Here is a 20,930-nt window from a genome sequence, read left to right on the forward strand (position 1 = left end):
GACACACTTCTGCTCCTAGGCCACCAAAATCAGCAGCGGTGGCAGAGCTCTGAACGGGCTGTTGCATGGCCTTCCCTCTGCCGCATCAGGGAAGGCCCTGGCGGGCAAGGCTGCGAAGCAGCCCGTTCAGAGCTCTTTGCTGTTTTAGGAGGCCTCGGAGAGGAGGTATGTCAGGTCTCACCGGGGTGGGGGTTGCTGAATCGACGAGTCCAATTTTGGGGGCGAATCGGCCAGGGATGGAGTCAGGGAGTGTTGGGGACATTCGGGGAGAGGGGGAGGGGGCTTCGGGGGTCAATCTTAACTAGGGCTTATTTTGGGGTAGGGCTTATATTAGGAACATCTTTAAAAATCATGCTAGGGCTTATTTTTGGGGAAACGCAGTACTTACATGATCTAATATATGTTTACTATGGAAAACACTAACTATCATCCCTATAGCACTAGTAGAAGTATGCTGGACCATACCCGAAAGATGCAGGACACAGTCCTTGCGCGACAGAGCTTCCATTCTATTCCAAAATTGACAGCAGTTTCATTTGGGAGGGCAAACGCAACTTTAGATCAATATTGCTGCCGGTTCAGAGAGCCCTCCTACTCTTGTCTCTCTCCCCTCGTCTCTGTTGCTAGGGAAGGAGGCCTGTTGCCAAGCAATGAGAAATCCTGGATTCAGCTTGTGGAAATACGGAGCCCAGAGTGTGACAGGAAGAGTCGGAAATGTGGGCCCCCCCCCGTGCCCCCTCCTTGCCTGGTTCCCCAGTATAAAGCCAGGTATTCTATAATCTCTGTTGATGGGAGAGGCGGGAAAGAAGCCAAAGAAAACAGCTAGGAAGATCCGAGCAGAAAACACTACATTTTTTATTTTTTATTTTTTTTAAATCTAATTTTTACGCTGCATCTGGCTTTCCTTCACTGTCACACAGAGAAGGAATCTAACCAAGCAAAAGAACTGGATACATTCTTACAGGTATATCGCACACTGTCTGGCTGGGCATTGTGATGTCAGACATCAGGGAAAAGAAACAGGAAGTGGATAATAATGGTTGCTAGTTCTATTGTGACGGCAGCTTTTTAAAGTTCAGTGGTGTAACGCACCAGCCCTATACTCGGGGGAAGGGTTTTGGTTTTATTTTGTCGAACATTTGGGTTTGAATACTAGTTATAGTATCTGCCCGTAGTTGCCGACAAAAAGGGATTCTCAGCCTTTCGAGCCGATCCTCCAAACACTGACTCCTTATGCACACTCGCTTCACAGAATGGGACAATTCATTGCAGCCGTTCAGCACTGAAATGGCCACTCTGAAACAGCCGCAATGAATCCTTCTAGACCTTTTCCCACCTACCCCATCAATAGAACACATAGGAGACATTCTACAACTGGGAGCCTCCATGGCACACTATAAGTGCATTCTATAACAGCAGCTTTAAGAAAATAAGAGTTGCCATACTGGGACAGACCGAAAGTCCATCAAGCCCAATTTCCAACAGTGGCCAACCCTACGTAGCAGAAACTCAAAGAGTAGCAACATTCTAGAGCTGAGCTTGTGATGTCATAGTGCCTCATTCCAACAATGCCTAAGAGCCAACCTCATCAGTGATGTCACAGTGGCTTGATTGTCCCATACTTTGCTCACATAAGAGTTGCCCTACTAGGACAGACCGAAGGTTCATCAAGCCCAGTATTCTGTTTACAACATTGGCCAACCCAGGTCCCAAGTACCTGGCAGAAACCCAAAGAGTAGCAACATTCTAGAGCTGAGCTTGTGATGTCATAGTGCCTCATTCCAACAATGCCTAAGAGCCAACCTCATCAGTGATGTCACAGTGGCTTGATTGTCCCATACTTTGCTCACATAAGAGTTGCCCTACTAGGACAGACCGAAGGTTCATCAAGCCCAGTATTCTGTTTACAACATTGGCCAACCCAGGTCCCAAGTACCTGGCAGAAACCCAAAGAGTAGCAACATTCTAGAGCTGAGCTTGTGATGTTATATTGACTCATTCCACCAATGCCTAAGAGCCAACCTCATCAGTGATGTCACAATGGCTTGATTATCCTATACTTGGCTCATATAAAAACATAAGAGTTGCCATACTGGGACAGACCGAAGGTCCATCAAGTCTAGTCTCCTGTCTCCAACAGTGGCCAACCCAGATCACAAGAATCTGGCAGAAACCCAAAAAAAGTAGCAACATTCCAGAGCCAAGATTGTGATGTTATAATGCCTCATTCCACCAATGCCTAAGAGCCAACCTCATCAGTGATGTCACAATGGCTTGATTATCCTATACTTGACTCATATAAAAACATAAGAATTGTTATACTGGGACAGAAGCACTTCTCTTTTAGCTCAACGGCTACCCAGCCGTTTCACTGCTAAGTTTCTTCAGGGGCTATTTCTCTTCAAAATCACACCTCCGCGTATTTTGTGGTGTGAGGAGAGCGTTTCAGTGTGTTCCACCTCAAAAGCTAAAAAGGCGGAGGTGTGATTTTGAAGAGAAATAGCCCCTGAAGAAATGATCTATAGTTGAATTTTGCACCACATTAGATTGATAAATTTCTGCCTGTATGAAATTATGCATTCAGGTCTAAGACCGATGATGAACACTTCACCCCAGTAAGGACATGAAGAAAAATTCTAGTAGTGTCTCGGGTGTTTGAGGTCTTATGTAATTTGGACTTTGTATCAGTTTGTTCTTATCCAATCGTTAGTATACAAGTTGAACAAACTGTTTTTCCATTTCCAGTTAGCATTACAATCTACCCCACAGAATGCACTTTTTAAGAAAACCAAACCAGCAAAATGACAAAAGAAAACAAAAATTTTTTGGCTGCCCATTTCTAGCCATCTGAGATCTAACCCTAGGATTAAATGATGACCCCAAAGCATTTACCATAGCTTTTAAGCAGCTACAAAAGTCATGGAAACTGCCAAAAATGCTGAGAAATTGCCGTTTTGTCGCTCTTGCAGGAACTATAGTCACTGCTTGTTGTCTCTGGCTTGATCTCATCTTGATTTACAGAGCTGGCATCACTCCATCTAGGCCCTTTTCTTTTAGCTTCTCACTCAAACAAGGCACAAGGCTGGCTGTCAAGAGACCGCCATGTGCCTATGAGGAAACTGTCATGGCTGACCCAGAGGAAAATCACTCGCTTTTCCAGTCCTCATGTACATTCTAAAAATGATGCTGCCCTGATGAGAATTTTAGAGGAAAAAGATGCGGCAAATAATGAAGATAAATATGAAGCCAGTTGACAGTTCTCCCCGCTTTAATTTATATTCACAAAATGAAGAGGGCCAAGATGGGAGGGGGCATATGACATGAAACGTGCAGCCACGGTTCCTTTTATAACAAAAAATTTGTTCAGAGAAGAGGCAGAACGGACCCATTTTTCAAGAAGAAGAAGCAGAAATCAGAGTGCTGTGGTGTTATCACTTCCTCTTCATCTGGGACTATTTAAAAACACCTGGTAAATTACAGCTCTGCTGGAAAATAGAATTAGGATGGGAGAAGCTCAGATAAACAGCAGAGAGAGCAGGAGGGACTTCCAAGTGTGGATTACATTACATTACATTACATTACGGATTTCTATTCCGCCTATACCTTGCAGTTCAAGGCGGATTACAAAAGATTTGACTGGACATTTCCAGAGATGATCACATTACAGAGGATTTTACTGGACATTTTCCAGTGAGGATACAATTTTTTTTTTTTTTTTTTCTTGGGGATCTTATGGGTTGGATAGAAAACTGACAGTGCCTAGCAGTGTGATATTAGCAAATGGAGCACAGTTAGAGTAGGCAAGATTACAATCTTTTTATGGTCTGTTTATATGAAGGGTGATTAGGTGTGATACTTGGGGGAGGATTGTCTGGTGGTAGATGAGTTCAGTCGAGGTAGGTGAATTATCTGGAGGTAGGTGAACTTAGCTGGAGGTAGGTGAAGTGGTTTAAGGTTTTTGGATGAATTTTTTAAAAAGCAGGGTTTTGATTTCTTTACGGAATGTTTTGAAGTCGTCCGATGTCGTCAGCAGGTTGGAGATGGAATGGTTGAGTTTTGCTGCTTGTGTTGCCAGAAGGTTGTCAAACATTTTCTTGCGTTGTGTGCCTTTGAGTGGAGGGAAGGCAAAAGGATTTGGGGTTCTTCTTTGTCTTGTGGTGGAGATCTGGTTTACACTCCCTTCCACCAGTTATTTCCAGTTTATCCTTCCAACTGCTGCAAAAGTGATGAAAAAGGAAAGAACTGCCAGGTTCAAAATGGAAATAAATTCCTGTGGGACAAAGACGTACAGTGATACCTTGAAATCCGTTCCAGAATCCCGTTCGAGTTCCAAGACAATTTTTCCGTTTAAAATCATAGAAACTGGATCAATCCGTTCCTGGGTCCCACAAACTCAAATTTTAACAGTAAATACACTGGACTTTGAGGTAAAATATGAACAAATAATAATCCTACAGCACAGTGTTTTCCTCACTACACTACACCAAGGCGAAAAGCACACGAGACGCTTTCACTACAGCTTCCGACAATGAACTGAATGACGTATGGGTGGCCCGAGCGCTGGGGAAACGAACGCACAAACACACAGGAACAACGTGCAGGGCTTCCAAAGCAGCGTTCGGATTCCGGGACAAAATTTGCTAAAATTTTTCGTTCAGATTATCAAGTTGTTCGAGCACTGGGGTGTTTGGATTCCAAAGTATCTCTGTATATCTTCTGAACTGGCCTAGTGTTGGGAAGAACTGTTGGGGCTGAATATTTTCAGATGCTGGCCCAAACTGGAGTAGATATATTGCTGCGCAATCCTTGTTCTATACAGGTAAGAGTTGACTTCCTTCTGGTGTTTCTTAAAGGTTAAAAAGCTTCCTCATCTGAGGTGGTAGGATTAGATGGAGGGGAAGGGGTATTTGTATACTGCCTTTTTGTGGCTTTGGCATTTCAAAGCAGTGGGCACTGGCGGATTAAGTGACCTACCCAGGGTTACAAGGAATAGCACCGGGATCTGATCTCACAACCTCTGAGTGCGGAGGCAGCAGCTCAACCAGTGAGCCACACCTTCCATAAATCATTGAAAAGAGAAAGAAAATGGAAGAAAAAGTGCAGGACTTTATTTCAGAATATATATAAGAACTTCGACTTGCCATACTGGGCCAGTCCATTCCTGTAGTGCTCTATCTAAGTCACTGATACCTGGCAGGATCCCAATAAGTTGAACGGAAAAAGCACAAAGGGCCTCAATGAACAGGGACTTGTCTTTATTGACCCAACATCACGCCGTGTTTCGGCCAATAAGTACAATAAGGAAAATACACCAGGAAATACTTCTTCACTGAACGGGTGATTGATCGATGGAATGATCTTCCCCACCAGGTGGTCGAGGCCAGTAACGTGCTCGACTTCAAGAGTCGATGGGACAAACAGGTGGGAGTACTACGGAGTTATGCTCAATCGATAGATACTCCAGGGAAGAAGGGTCCTTGAGCAGGCAGACTAGTTGGAGGGAGGGTTCTCGAGTGGGCAGACTAGTTGGAGGGAGGGTTCTCGAGTGGGCAGACTAGTTGGAGGGAGGGTTCTCGAGTGGGCAGACTAGTTGGAGGGAGGGTTCTCGAGTGGGCAGACTTGTTGGGCCATCGGCCCTTTTCTGCCGTCATATTCTATGTTTCTATGTTTCTATAAGATTACCAAACTTCAGGGATCAGAGTCAGTTCTAAAGCCCAAGCACACAGAACAATCTTAGTCCTGTGTTGCTTTATTTTAAAAATGTTCACTTTCACTTTCCTGCTGAAGCAACACAGAACTAAGGCCCAGATGCACTGAAGCCAGCGACTGTCGCTAAACCTGTTTTAACCCAATGCAGAAAATGGCTCACCACTTGGTTTTCTGCACGATCACTCAATCCCTAATCTGACCATGCAAATAAGCTGATTAATAGTAAAATGCCAAGTAAACTAGTAGAGCCACTGATGCTCTAACATGGCTTCCCAATGCACTAAAAGAAGTGATTGCTTTTAGCGATCCAAAAAACCCCCAAAATACGACTGGCCAAGACCAGTCGCTTACCTGTCTAACCTTTTTTTTTTTTTTAAATGGGCACAGCATGTTACACATGCACAATATCTGCCCCATTAGAAAAAAAAAGAAAAAAAGCAACTACCCCCCGCTGATGATGGCCCTCCCCAATGAATTGGCACCAAAAACTGACCCCCCAATGCCAGTGAAAATAGCAGGAGGAATGCCCACTTCCTCCTGCCATGCCTAACTAGAAAACTGGCAGAAGAGATGCCCAGTCCCTCCCACCATGGCGACTTTCACCCCCCCCCCCCCCCCCGCACGCAGCAGTGAAATGGCAGGAAGGATGCCCACTCCCTCCTGCCACTGAAGGACCACTCCCATGCCAATCCTCCCCTTCCCTCCTAAAAAACAAAAGGCAGGAGGGATGCCCATTCCCTCCTGCCATTGAAGGCCCCCAAAACTCTGCTCCCACCCTCTGAACCCCTCCCCCATACATTTTCAGAAGAGGGAAGCTCAGTCTGCCCTCTCGTAGGCCCGCCAGTCCAAAATGTCAGCCCTTTCCCTACCCAGTACATCATGAGTCAATCAGAGCCATAGATTCCTCCCCCTTGTATCCCTGGATGCAGAGGGAGGAGCCAAAGGCTCTAATTGACTCAGACACCTAAGGCCTCTCCTAAGTGGAGATGTCACAGGCATGTGAGCCAATCAGGGCCCCTTCCTGTGCATCACATGATTTTTATTTATTTTTTGTGCTTCTTGGCCACTCTTTAAAACAAGATTTGACAGACCTTTCATCTGACAGCATGGCAATTCTTATGTTCTTATGCTGGCTCTATAAGATACTACATTCTAAGACGAGATGAAAAAAGGTATTCTTTTTAAGAGATCTCCACCCTGTGTGTACAAGGATAGTTTGAAAAGTTTGGCAAAAGAAAGGAAATTAAGCAGCGTAGCCTCCATCGAGGGCTGTACACTTAATTTAGCGAGTTTCCAGTTTTCGTACTGTCAGAAAAACAGCTTATGAAAAAAATCAGGGAAACTTGCTGGACTAACCGTATAACTCTCAATGGAGACTGCGTTGGTTAACTTGCTTTTTTTTTTTTTTTTTTTTTAACCACACTTTTCAAACCACCCTTGTATTTTACATTTGTCATGGTGATGTAAAGTCATCCAGCACCTCAGGTTCCTATTTAACCATGCAAACAAAAATCTATTATACCCAGAGAAACACAATAATCTGCTGCTGGCCAATGAGCAAGGCAGTAATTGTGTTATCTGCTACCTGTCTTTTCGCTAAGCTTCTCATAGCAAAGCTGTTTCCTCAGCACAGACATAAGAGCCATCATTTATCTTCATCAAAGATAGGAGTAGGTTGCCCTCCCTCCCCAGACTGCCCCATCATTCTCTAGTAAGATTTTCCCGAAGGAGAGAGGAAATACTGCTGGTTCACAAGAGATCGCTCCCAAGGGAAGACATTAGAGATGCGGCCTGGATGTGGTCAGGCTACTCGGCAGAAGCATAGCCAGATTTTGAGGTTGGGGGGAGCAGACTGTGACAGGTGCTAGCATGAGTAGTTTTATGAAATGCATAGATGCCATTTTCTTTGGAAGTCCAGCTGGGTACTAGGACTTGGTGATTACCACATCTATTCCCCTCCCCTAACTACGTCTACTTTCAGGTAGGCACCATTAGCAATTCTAGGGGTTATTTTAGATCAAAATCAAGAATTCTAGGGGTTATTTTAGATCAAAATCAAGAATTCTAGGGGTTATTTTAGATCAAAATCTCACAATGAATCCAAATACAGATGCTTTAGTAAGGAAAGGTTTGAATATGTTGTGGAAATTACGGATTATTAGACCATAAGAACATAAGCATTGCCTCTGCCGGGTCAGACCAGGGTCCATCGTGCCTGGCAGTCTGCTCCCGCGACGGCCCTCCAGGTCCATGACCTGAAAGTGTTCCCTACCTAACCTAAAATGTCCATACCCTATTCGCTCAAAGTCCTGTAAGGTAAACCTCTATCTGTACCCTGTTATTCCCTTCGCTTCCAGGAAGTCATCCAGTCCCTTTTTGAACCCCAGAATTGTACTCTGGCTTATCACCTCTCCGGGAAGGGCGTTCCAGGTGTCTACCACCCGCTGAGTGAAGAAGAACTTCCTTGCATTCGTTATGAATCTGTCTCCTCTCAGTTTTTCTGAGTGACCTCTTGTTTTAGTTGTCCCCGCTAGTCTAAAGAATCTGCCCCTCTCCACCTTCTCTATGCCTTTCATGATTTTATAAGTCTGTATCATGTCCCATCTCAGTCTCCGCTTTTCCAGGGTAAAGAGCCCCAGCCTGTCTATATTTTGACGTTACTTCTTATAGACTGCTGGTACAGTCATTAATTCTAAGTATTTTGGATTACTGTAATATAGTTTACTTAGCGGGTTATCAGAAAAATCTTCATAGACTCCACATCATACAGAACACTTCAGTCCGATAAATTTTCAATCTGAAAAAAATCAGATCATGTTGCATCTTATTACCAAAGGCTCCATTAGTTACCAGTCGAGGACCGAGTCAGATTTAAGTTTGATTGTATAGGCTGTAAAGACTTTCGTGGTTTAGCACCTGATTATCTTGCGGATCATTTTTTATTCATTAATTCACAACGCCCAAGACGTAATTGTAATTTGTTTGCTTTTCCATCGGTAAAGGGTCATTTATACGCCAGCTATTTTTGACGACTCCTAACTTTTCAGGCAGCTTCTTGTGATAAAGAGTTTGTTAGTTAGTTCCGTCTCTTACCAGCAGTTCAGGGAATGATTGAAAACCTACTTATTTAACGAGATTTTTGTAATTTCTAGGTCATTTGTTTTTATTGTCACTGTTTCATGGGCAGATCGCCCAGTTACATGCGTAACCTATGGGGCTCCTTTTACTAAGCTGCGATAGCGTTTTTAGCACGCGCTTAGTGTGCGCCGAATTGCTGCATGCGCTAGACCTTAACGCCACCATTGAGCTGGCATTAGTTCAAGCCGCGTAGCACGGGTTTAGCGCGTGCTAAAAACGCTATCACAGCTTAATAAAAGGCGCCCACAGATAGCTAAAGGTCTCATGGCCGGATTTTCCTATAGGCTAACTAGGCTTCAGCCTAGGCCCTCAAGATCAAGAGGGGCCTACATTCAAATTGTTAGCAAAATTGAAATTACACTATTCTAAAAACAGTGAACACTAAAACACTGAACCGAAAATAAGGAGAAATTCTACGCTTCGGGATCGGAACCGGCTCCGGCCGCAACGGGGCGCCGACTCGGCTTCTCCCTTTCTTTTTCTCGCCCTGGGAGGAGGATCGGGGAGGGAAAGACGTCAGTCTGGAAACAGCTGGGCAAAGCCCAGCCCCGCGGGGAGAGAGGCAAAACGTGGATCCATCAGAACAGGGCGGCCCAGACTGGCATCGGAGGGGGGGTGAAGTGAGGAAGGACGCACTGGGGGCACTATGGACAATGTTGTGTGTTATGTTTGATTAGTTATTGTTACAAGTACTATATATGGTGCTGAGAATAAATGTCCAAATAAGTGTTCTCGACTTTTTTTTATTTGTTATCCGTGTCACATTTTTTATAAAGGTTAGTACCAATAACAACATGTTTCATTTAACATATTGATATATATCACAGTAATGATGTATTTTATTATCTCTCATGTAATTTACAAACTTAAAAATGGGAGGTGAAAGGGCCTCATAAGTGGAATAGCCTAGGGCCTCTTTTCATCTCAATCCGACCCTGACGCCAGTATTCTACAATGGAATCTGGGTGCCCAGGTGTCATGCTAAACATATGCTCGCCTTGCAGCATTAGAACACCTATGAGAGATACCTACTTAATAGAAATTTCCACCTTAGAATTTCTAGCTGAAAACCTAGACACTAGAATTAGCTGCTTATTTTTAGCATTTCAGCAGTGCCAGAAAAAATTGGTTCCATTGTAGCCAGGAGAGTCACTGCACCATATAGTTCAAAACAATTGTTCAGCTTTAAGGATACCTGCCAAAAAGTACTTATGGGAATCGAAGCTAACACCTGAATGCCTGAAATTGCTTACAAGCTCACAGTTGCTAGACTGAGTAGATGATCCACAGAACTCTTAAACCAGTGTTTTTCAACCTTTTTACACCTATGGACCGGCAGAAATAAAAGAATTATTCTGTGGACCGGCGCTTGAAGAACACTGGGCTAAGTCGTGGGCCAGACCCCGCCCATCTCTACCCAATCTCCACCCCAGACCCCACCCCTATAATGGTACTAATTGCACCTTGCACGTCCCGTGCCTCATCTGGAAGTCTTCCCTCTGACGTTGCAACGTCAGAGCGAAGGCTTCTGGTTTAGGCGCAGGATGCCCGTAGGAGCCACTGCCCGTGGCTTTGTGCACTGAATCAGGAAGAGGGAGCTGGCTCGAAGATGACGCCGCATCGATTGCACCGTGGACTGGCGGTTGAAGAACACTGTTTTGGGCCTGATGCACGTGCTGGCCCTGTGGACCGCAGGAGATTTCTGTGGACCGGCACTGGTCCATGGACCGGCGGTTGAAGAACACTGGGCTAAGTCATGGGCCAGACCCCGCCCATCTCTACCCAATCTCCACCCCAGACCCCGCCCCCATAATAGTACTAATTGCACCTTGCACGTCCCGTGCCTCATCTGGAAGTCTTCCCTCTGACGTTGCAACGTCAGAGCGAAGGCTTCCGGTTCAGGCGCAGGACGCGCGTAGGAGCCGCTGCCCGTGGCTTTGTGCACTGAATCAGTGAGGAAGAGAAGAAGAAGAATTTTATTTTTATATACCGCCAAAGCCATGAAAAGTTCAAGGCGGTTTACAACAAGAAGCGCTGGACAATCAATGAAGAGGTCAACAATTCAAAGACATCTATACAATCTTATATAATGGAAGAAGTAGAAAGCTATATAGTTCTTAAGGTTTAATGATTGAATTTGCAGTGCTATAAAATTCTTAGTTTACAAATCGATTGAACAAACTCGTTTTTAGAAAATTAAATAAATAAAATAAAAGCTAAGTCCTGTTTTGCTTTGTTTTGTACTGTAACCTGTGGAAAGTTTTCAATGCTATGAATTTATAGTCTATACAGTCTGTGTCTTTTAAGACTGTTTTGACTTCACTTCCATTTTGTATCTATCTATTTATCTAGCTATCCACACACATCTCCCCATTAACTCTTGCTTTTTTGCTGTTCTTTTTTTCACTCTTCATTCTCCACTTTTCTCAACCTCATTCCTTTTTACCTGCCTTTCCTTCTGCAGGGAGCTGGCTCGAAGATAACGCTGCATCGATCGCACCATGGACTGGCGGTTGAAGAACACCTATGGACCGGCAGAAATAAAAGAATTATTCTGTGGACCGGCGCTTGAAGAACACTGGGCTAAGTCGTGGGCCAGACCCCGCCCATCTCTACCCAATCTCCACCCCAGACCCCACCCCTATAATGGTACTAATTGCACCTTGCACGTCCCGTGCCTCATCTGGAAGTCTTCCCTCTGACGTTGCAACGTCAGAGCGAAGGCTTCTGGTTTAGGCGCAGGATGCCCGTAGGAGCCACTGCCCGTGGCTTTGTGCACTGAATCAGGAAGAGGGAGCTGGCTCGAAGATGACGCCGCATCGATCGCACCGTGGACTGGCGGTTGAAGAACACTGTTTTGGGCCTAATGCACGTGCTGGCCCTGTGGACTGGCAGGAAATTTCTGTGGACCGGCACTGGTCCATGGACCGGTGGTTGAAGAACACTGTCGTAAACAGTTTTGTTTTGATCTTGACCTCAACAGAGTGTCATTCTCTGGTTTGTAGCTTCCCAGATTGTCCCTGGACCCCATTTTTTCTACACTGGCATGACTTTGGCAACCCTCAAATCTTTTTAGCATGCCAATCTCTTACAGGGCTCAGCTAAAGCACGCATTGTAGATTTCAAAAATAATTGATTGTAGGAGCTGGTAAGAAGAGGGCTTGGGAGAGAAAGTGGAGACAGTAAGAAAGATAGATGGATAAGAGGTAGAAACGTGTTTGTAAGGATGACTCCCAGCCCCATGTTTCAGCCATTAGAACTGTCCTCCTTCATAATAGACAGGTCAGTACTAGGCTAAAAGGAAATGACATATCGGTATTACTTCTGCTAATCTTTTCCAATCCTTGGAAACAAGACAGAGTCACTCAGCGAATGCACTTTTTTTCAGGGGTTATAAATATTGCTGTCCTACTTAGTTGAAGACTTGTGATGTGTAGAAAATTGTTTTGTGCAGGATAAGTGCTATTTATATTATAGCTCGGAGTGCATGGATATCTTGTACGAGCTCTTGGCAAATTCAATAACAGTTCCTATCTATATATTTACGATTTATGGGGTTCTTTTATTAAGGTGCGCTAACCAATTTAGCACGCCTTAATAAAAGGTTCGCCGACCTGATTGGGAACAGGACAGTCCACCAATTTGTGCTCATTTATCCCCTTGACCAACCAAATGAACAATATGTGCAAAGTTCATGGGATTTTAGTATGTGGACTTTATACTAGCCAGTTTTAAGGGGGAAAAAATGTGCACCTAACTCCTAGGTGTCATTTGGCATGATTGTCAATCAACTTCTAGACACCATTTAAAGAGCTGCGCCCAGCGCTCTTCGGCACCAGTAGGCATTAAATCCTTAGGTGCGCTATCATTTAGGCCAGGGTTTTCTTGTCCTAAATGAGTGCACCTAAGCGCCTAACTCAATCCACGCCCATACGCCACTCCAAATCTACCCTGAACTTTCGCCAAACCACACCTACTTGCTGGCATGCAGTGCCTTGGTGAAGATGCCTACATTAGAGAATGACACGGGGACAAATTTCTCCCCGTCCCCATGGGAACTCATTTTCCCGTCCTGTCCCTGCTCCATTTCTGTAAGCTCCGTCCTCATCTGCACAAGCCTCAAACGCTTTAAAATCCTAAGTAGCAACATTCTAGAGCTCAGATTGTGATGTCATAATGCCTCATTCCACCAATGCCTGAGCTCCGTCCTCATCTGCACAAGCCTCAAACGCTTTAAAATCATAAGTAGCAACATTCTAGAGCTCAGATTGTGATGTCATAATGCCTCATTCCACCAATGCCTGAGCTCCGTCCTCATCTGCACAAGCCTCAAACGCTTTAAAATCATAAGTAGCAACATTCTAGAGCTCAGATTGTGATGTCATAATGCCTCATTCCACCAATGTCTGAGCTCCGTCCTCATCTGCACAAGCCTCAAACACTTTAAAACCCTAAGTAGCAACATTCTAGAGCTCAAATTGTGATGTCATAATGCCTCATTCCACCAATGCCTAAGCTCCGGCCTCATCTGCACAAGCCTCAAACACTTTAAAATCCTAAGTAGCAACAGTCTAGAGCTCAGATTGTGATGTCATAATGCCTCATTCCACCAATGCCTAAGCTCCGTCCTCATCTGCACAAGCCTCAAACGCTTTAAAATCATAAGTAGCAACATTCTAGAGCTCAGATTGTGATGTCATAATGCCTCATTCCACCAATGCCTGAGCTCCGTCCTCATCTGCACAAGCCTCAAACGCTTTAAAACCCTAAGTAGCAACATTCTAGAGCTCAAATTGTGATGTCATAATGCCTCATTCCACCAATGCCTAAGCTCCGTCCTCATCTGCAGAAGCCTCAAACACTTTAAAATCCTAAGTAGCAACATTCTAGAGCTCAGATTGTGATGTCATAATGCCTCATTCCACCAATGCCTAAGCTCCGTCCTCATCTGCACAAGTCTCAAATGCTTTAACATGATAAGTAGCAACATTCTAGAGCTCAGATTGTGATGTCATAATGCCTCATTCCACCAATGTCTAAGCTCTGTCCTCATCTGCACAAGCCTCCAACACTTTAAAACCCTAAGTAGCAACATTCTAGAGCTCAAATTGTGATGTCATAATGCCTCATTCCACCAATGCCTAAGCTCCGTCCTCATCTGCACAAGCCTCAAACCCTTTAAAATCCTAAGTAGCAACATTCTAGAGCTGATACTGTGATGTCATAATGCCTCATTCCACCAATGCCTAAGCTCCATCCTCATTTCATAAGTAGCAACATTCTAGAGCTGATACTGTGATGTCATAATGCCTCATTCCACCAATGCCTAAGCTCCGTCCTCATCTCATAAGTAGCAACATTCAAGAGCTCATACTGTGATGTCATAATGCCTCATTCCACCAATGTCTAAGCTCCGTCCTCATCTGCACAAGCCTCAAACCCTTTAAAATCCTAAATAGCAACATTCTAGAACTCAGATTGTGATGTCATAATGCCTCATTCCACCAATGCCTAAGCTCCGTCCTCATCTGCACAAGCCTCAGGACTCAGGAGGCCAGTGTTCTATCTTCAGTCCCCAAAATGTTACATCACTGTCTTACTGTTAAGTGGGTGTAAATGTTAAAATGCTAAATATATTTTATACCATTATATATTAAAATGAAAGTGTAATATGTAATTTATGCAATCATCAGTAGAGCAGCAATTTTTCTTCCTGTTATTACAATCTCTCCACATTTAACCATATGTTTCTAATATTTATTTCAAATCTTGATAATAGAATAAGTTTCATTCCCTGTAGCTTAGTTTCTTTGCTGAAGAGACAGATGTCTTTGGAAAAGGCAGTTTAGGAAACATAAGTCCATGTGCTAACATCGGCATTTTTGAGGCGAGGTCCTTGTGTGGCGTACAGGCATTTTAGCTTCCGTTGCACAAAATGACTCTTCACTGTCTCAGCCTCTGAGCTCACTAATATTAAAATGAGCACAAATGAAGCACTGAGCTTTACCGCTCCCAAATTACCAGCAGGTCTAGAGGTGCTGAAAGCATTGAACCACATACCGGCAGGACTGGGGCTGCTGATTGCATGAGAGGTGGAAGAAAAAAAAAATGAGTATGGGATACATCGATCATATTTTTTTTTTAAGTTCAATAATGTTTTATTTTTTGTAAAAAAAAAAAAAAAGTACAAAACAAACATTTGTGTTGTAGCTAAATATGAAAGGGCAGCGGCTATCAAGAATAAGGCCTTGCGGTCCTTTGAGAACACCTGGAAGCTGTTATTGGATGTTTCTGTAACTCCTTAATTTGACATCGATCATATTTTTATAGGGTTAGGGGGGGACACAAAAAAGCATGGATATCTTGCTAAACGCATGTGTTAAAAGTGCATCTCTGGTGCGTTTGTTAAAATTGTATATTGGCAGGACTGGGGCTACTGATTGCATGAAACCCTCCCCCCCCAAAAAAAAAAACCCATTTGCTTGGTTTGCTGGTGTTCTCTGCCCCCACCATGATGCTTATGACATATGCCTATGATCTACGAAGGCATCCCTATGATTTGAATGCCGATGACTTAGCTCTACCTAGCGAAGGCACATCTTTATGTCTCTTTCCGTTAACTATTCTGTGCGTGTGGAAGTCACGCTCTCCAACGGCTGATCCGATGATATTTCCATGGACCTCATTTGCATGCATAGCTTTCGGAGCATCACTCATCATTTAGAAAATCTGAAAATTTGTCAGCACTGCCACGGCTCACAGGATTTTAACGGCAAACTTTAGAGCACTGGGGCTTAAGTCGTTTCCTCCTTGTTTTTGTCACATAAACAAAAGATGATTAGTCAGACTGCACATTGCAGCTGATACTCTACTATCAGTTCTGTGTCCTAATGGGCTTCGCAGTAAGAAGAACATAAGAACATAAGAAGTTGCCTCCACTGGGGCAGACCAGAGGTCCATCCTGCCCAGCGGTCAGCTCCCGCGGCGGCCCATCAGGCCCACTGCCTGAACAGTGGTCTCTGACTAATTTTGTAATTTACCTCTAATCCTATCCCTATAACCTTACCTCTACTCCTATCTGTACCCCTCAATCCCTTTGTCTTCCAGGTACCTATCCAAACCTTCTTTGAAGCCCTGTAGCGTGCTCCTGCTTATCACATCCTCTGATAGCGCGTTCCATGTATCCACCACCCTTTGGGTGAAAAAGAACTTCCTGGCGTTTGTTCTAAACCTTCCCCCTTTCAATTTCTCCGAGTGCCCCCTTGTACCTGTGGTTCCCCTTAGTTTGAAAAATCTGTCCCTATCCACTTTTTCTATGCCCTTCATGATCTTGAAGGTTTCTATCATGTCTTCCCTGAGTCGTCGCTTTTCCAGGGAGAAAAGCCCCAGCTTTTTCAGTCTGTCAGTATATGAGAGGTCCCCCATACCCTTTATTAGCTTAGTTGCTCTTCTCTGGACTCTCTCAAGTACCGCCATATCCTTCTTGAGGTACGGCGACCAGTACTGGACACAGTACTCCAGGTGCGGGCGCACCATTGCACGATACAGTGGCAGGATGACTTCCTTCATCCTGGTCGTGATACCTTTCTTAATGATGCCCAACATTTTGTTCGCTTTCCTTGAGGCTGTGGCACACTGCGTCAACGCCTTCAATATTGTGTCCACCATCACTCCCAGGTCTCTTTCAAGTAACACCCTTGTAAAATGCAAGTTAGATTTAATCAATAGGAATGTTGGATAAGATCATAAGATCATAACAGTGGTCTGAGCAGTATCTAATTTCTGACAGTGGCCAGCCCCGGCAGAGTTCCAAAAACTAGTAAGATTCCATGCTACTTAACCCCAGGGACTTTTCCTCCAGTAACATCAACTGGTTTTACCAAAGATTAACTATGCAGTGAGGGCCTGATTCTGAAAGTGGCGCATGCCACGGCAGGTGCCTGAAAAACAAGCACCTGCCACGTGTCAATCACCGTCGGGCACGGCATCCATAATTACGCCTTTTTGTTTAACATAGGTGCCTTAAATGTAGGCCAGCATTTTAAAGAGTCGCATAGAGACGTCTACAGATGCCTAAGGCCACTTCTGGCGCAAACCATGCCCCCACCAGCCTTAGGCATCTCTATTCGCCTCCACAGGTGTGAGGCAGGCGCTTAAAAATGTCACCTGCATAAAAAAAAAACATGCATCCCAATTGGTTTATTAGATGGCGGTAGGACGTGTACCACCACTTAACTTCAGGAAGGCGGGGGGGGGGGGGGGAGGGTTTTAGTGTGCCAGAGCTAAAAAAGTTTGAGAGACACTGGCTTAGAAAGTTGTAGACTTTGGCAATTATCAATACTGATTGGCTTGGAGGAGTGTGTGGCGCGGTGGTTGGATCTCCAGCCTCAGCACCTTGGGGTTGTGGGTTCAAGTCATTCAATCCTCCATTGACCCAGGTACGTTAGAGAGATTGTGAGCCCACCGGGCCAGATAGGGAAAATACTTGCTCAAGGATCTCCCGTATGTAGAAAGGCTGAATAAATTGCAGCCGTACTCACTCGAGGAACGAAGAGAGAGAGGAGACATGATCGAGACGTATAAATATATCACGGGCCGTATCGAGGTGGAAGATGATATCTTCTTCCTTAAAGGACCCTCGGCCACAAGAGGGCATTTGCTGAAAATCAAGGGAGGGAAATTTCATGGAGACTCCAGAAAGTATTTCTTCACCGAAAGGGTGGTCGATCGTTGGAATGAACTTCCACTGCAGGTGATTGAGGCCAGCAGCGCACAAGATTTCAAAAGTAAATGGGATGTACATGTGGGATCTCTAAGAGGGTAAAGCCAGGGGGGGGAGACACTAGAGTGGGCAGGGGGGTGGGTCATTAGAGTGGACAGGGGGGTGGGTCATTAGAGTGGGTAGACTTGATGGGCTATGGCCCTTTTCTGCCGTCTTTTTCTATGTTTTTCTATGTTTCTATATTACCTGATTGTAAAACCGCTTACATAAACCTTGCTAGACAGTATATAAAATACCTAATAAACTTGAACTTGCTTGTTAAACAATTAAGTTGTGCATGCAAATCAGCAATGCGCACATATTTGCATGGACAACTTTGGTCAGAATCCTCTGAACATTAAAATATGAAAATGTGAGAGTACAAAAATGGTTTAAGGCAGTGTGTGGCAAACTGTGTGCCTCCTGAGATTTCAGGTGAGCCGCAGCATACTGGGGAGGAGGAGGAGCGCCGTCGGACTGCCTACGGGGGCGTGCCTCTCGCAATCGGCCGGTGCCAGCGCCTCTGCTTCTCTCTGGCCCTCTTCCCAGATGGCACCCCCCCCCCCCCCCCCCCCCGCTGCTGTCTCAGGGCAAGTCTGGAGAGCCTTTGCGCATGTGTGGATGTCGATGTGATAGTATCGTGCATGCGCGTGACATCATCACGGTGACATCCGCGCACTTCCGGATGCCTCGAGCCGCAGCCACTACGTTTGCTCGAGAAAATTTGCGGGACACTGGTTTAAGATCTAGACAGGTTCTATGACCTTCCTTCATGATAAAAATTCTAGTGTCTGATGCTTTCTAAAAATGTCTTTATAGATACTCATAAAATTAATTACAACATAAAATTAATTACAAAAGTTATTGTTTCTTCTATTTTTAGACTATTAAGAGGTGTTGGGTTTCATACTGCCCATTGAGCTCCACTGGATATAGGATAGAATAAACGATACGCATGGTCCCAGCCTTTAATTAAATAGGGAATAGTAACCTCATGGAAATGTCCAGCTATCTTCCAATGTAATCTGCTTAGAACCGCAAGGTTCAGGCGGAATAGAAGTCACTAATGTAATGTATGTGCAGGTCTGTTTACCTAAAGAGGAGGGGACTATTTTGTAAGGTTTCCTGCTCCAACCAGACAAGCACTGCATGCAAGATGCTCACCTGGAGAAAGAGAGGATCTTTAAGCACCCTGCAATGCAATCAGTGATCAAGAAATGTGCCAGAAAAACACTAAAGTCCTTCCAGTTGCTTTGGATACCACCAGCCTGATTAAACAGAATCTCTAAGCACATCATGAAAGGTTACCTATCCTATATAATAAAACGCTAGCCACGCATGCGCACTCCTATCGGCGTGCTTCCATGATCAGTAGGTCTGTGGCCGCAGGAGTGCGCATGCGCGAATCTTCAGCACCTACCTACACTCGCCATAAGGACTGGACCCCAGCGCTGGACATCCTGCTCTCATGTCGGCTCCTCTCATGAGCCGCACCAGCGTCAGAGAAGGCTTCCGACGCTGGCGGGGATCGAGAGGAGCCACGGCGACACCTCAAGGGGCGGGAAGGGAAGCACCAAAAAAAGATTCCAGCTGCTACTTTCTTTGCGGTCCCGACTCCAAACGCTGATTCAAGCAGCATGTGCAGTACTCTACACATGCTGCTTCAGGGTCTTCTACTGCCCTGATTTGCTCTGCCGCGTCTCTAATGATGACATCAGGGACATGCCAGAGTAAATCAGGGCAGTAGAAGGCCCCAAAGCAGCGTGTGTAGAGTGCTGCACACGCTGCTGGAGTCGCAGGTTTGTCGGGAAAGGGGAGCAGGAGAGAAGACATGCACAGCCACTTGCAGCAGGGGCTTAGAGGGCAAGAGAGCTGCAATTGGACAGACTGATGAAGGAAATGTTCAGATAAAGAAGAGCTGAGACTGAAGAAGGAAAAAAAATAGGAATAAATACCTACAGGGAAACACAAGATCAGGAGCATACAGAGAAAAAAATACAGCATAGAGGTTTGCAGGAATAAGGAACACATAGAGAAAGTAGAGCAGAGACCCCTGCAAGAAGAGAAAAAGAGCAAAGAGACTGGGGATGAGAAAGAGAGCAGACATGCTTGCAGGAGAAAAAGCGAGGCAGTGCAAAGTGAGGAAGAAAGCAGAGACAGCGCTACACAGGGAAATGGAGGGGGAGAGAGACAGGCTTAAAGACGAGTATTGTATATTAGCGTTTGACATTGAACATTCCAAGAAGTGATTTCCACCCTATTGTGATCTCCCATTTCCCTTACTTTTTTAAAATGTATTTATTTAAAACATTTATATTCCACTTTTAACCAAAGCGGTACACAATCTTTAAACACGCACAAAGTCTTTAACATCTACGTAGCAGACAAAAGCAAATGAAGGCAGAGGTCTCAATTTAAACATTCTAGAAAAGGATAACATATTCAATGTTAAATAAGGTACTACTAGAGGACAAAATTTATTATCGCGATATAATTTTGTTCCCCCTTCTCCTCCTGGTTTCGTGTTAGTCTCATTTCCCCCTGTATTTTTAACTAAAGCTGTTTTGATGATTCAGTGCCACTGTCTGGTTAAACGACACTGAATATCAGCAGATAGGCAGACACAAGTGATTTAATTGGATTGGACACTCTCCTGACCAGTTAAATCCCTTTGAATACTGACCCCAAAGGTCATATCTCTCCTGAGAATTTGGCACATTTCTTGCAACTCTCAGAACTTTTCAGCAATCCAGGGACGAATCATCATGGCAGACAACTAGAGAAACCATCCCAAAGTTTGCCAGATCTTATCTCACTGCAAAGTAAAAAGTTGTCTTGGTTCCTCTCTAACTCATTGGTGGTCTGGGGCCACATGCGGCCCACCAGGTACTATTTTGAGGCCCTGGGTCTGTTTATCATAATCACAAAAGTAAAATAAAACCGTTTCTTGATCGTACGTCTCTTTAGCTATAAATGACAATATTATTATTAAGACTTAGCCAAAAGGAAAGATTTATAAACTATAAAGAGTTTTACCTCATGCAAAATTGTCATTTCTTTAATAAGACATTAATTCTTTTATTCTGAGGCCCTCCAAGTACCTCCAAATCCAAAATGTGGCCCTGCAAAGGGTTTGAGTTTGAGACCACTGCTCTAACCCTTGCGATCAGAGGGAGCAGAAACATAGCAGCAAGAAACAACTCTGTTCATCCTAGTTGTCAATATTTCTTGGAAGTTGTTCAGCTGAATATTCTAATATTTCATAATAATGTCTCTAAGAATGACTCATTTCATATAAGGAATTGCTGTCTCAAAATTGTTT

This window comes from Geotrypetes seraphini, chromosome 11 (genome assembly GCF_902459505.1).
Source record: "Geotrypetes seraphini chromosome 11, aGeoSer1.1, whole genome shotgun sequence".
In the NCBI taxonomy this organism is placed as follows: Eukaryota; Metazoa; Chordata; class Amphibia; order Gymnophiona; family Dermophiidae; genus Geotrypetes; species Geotrypetes seraphini.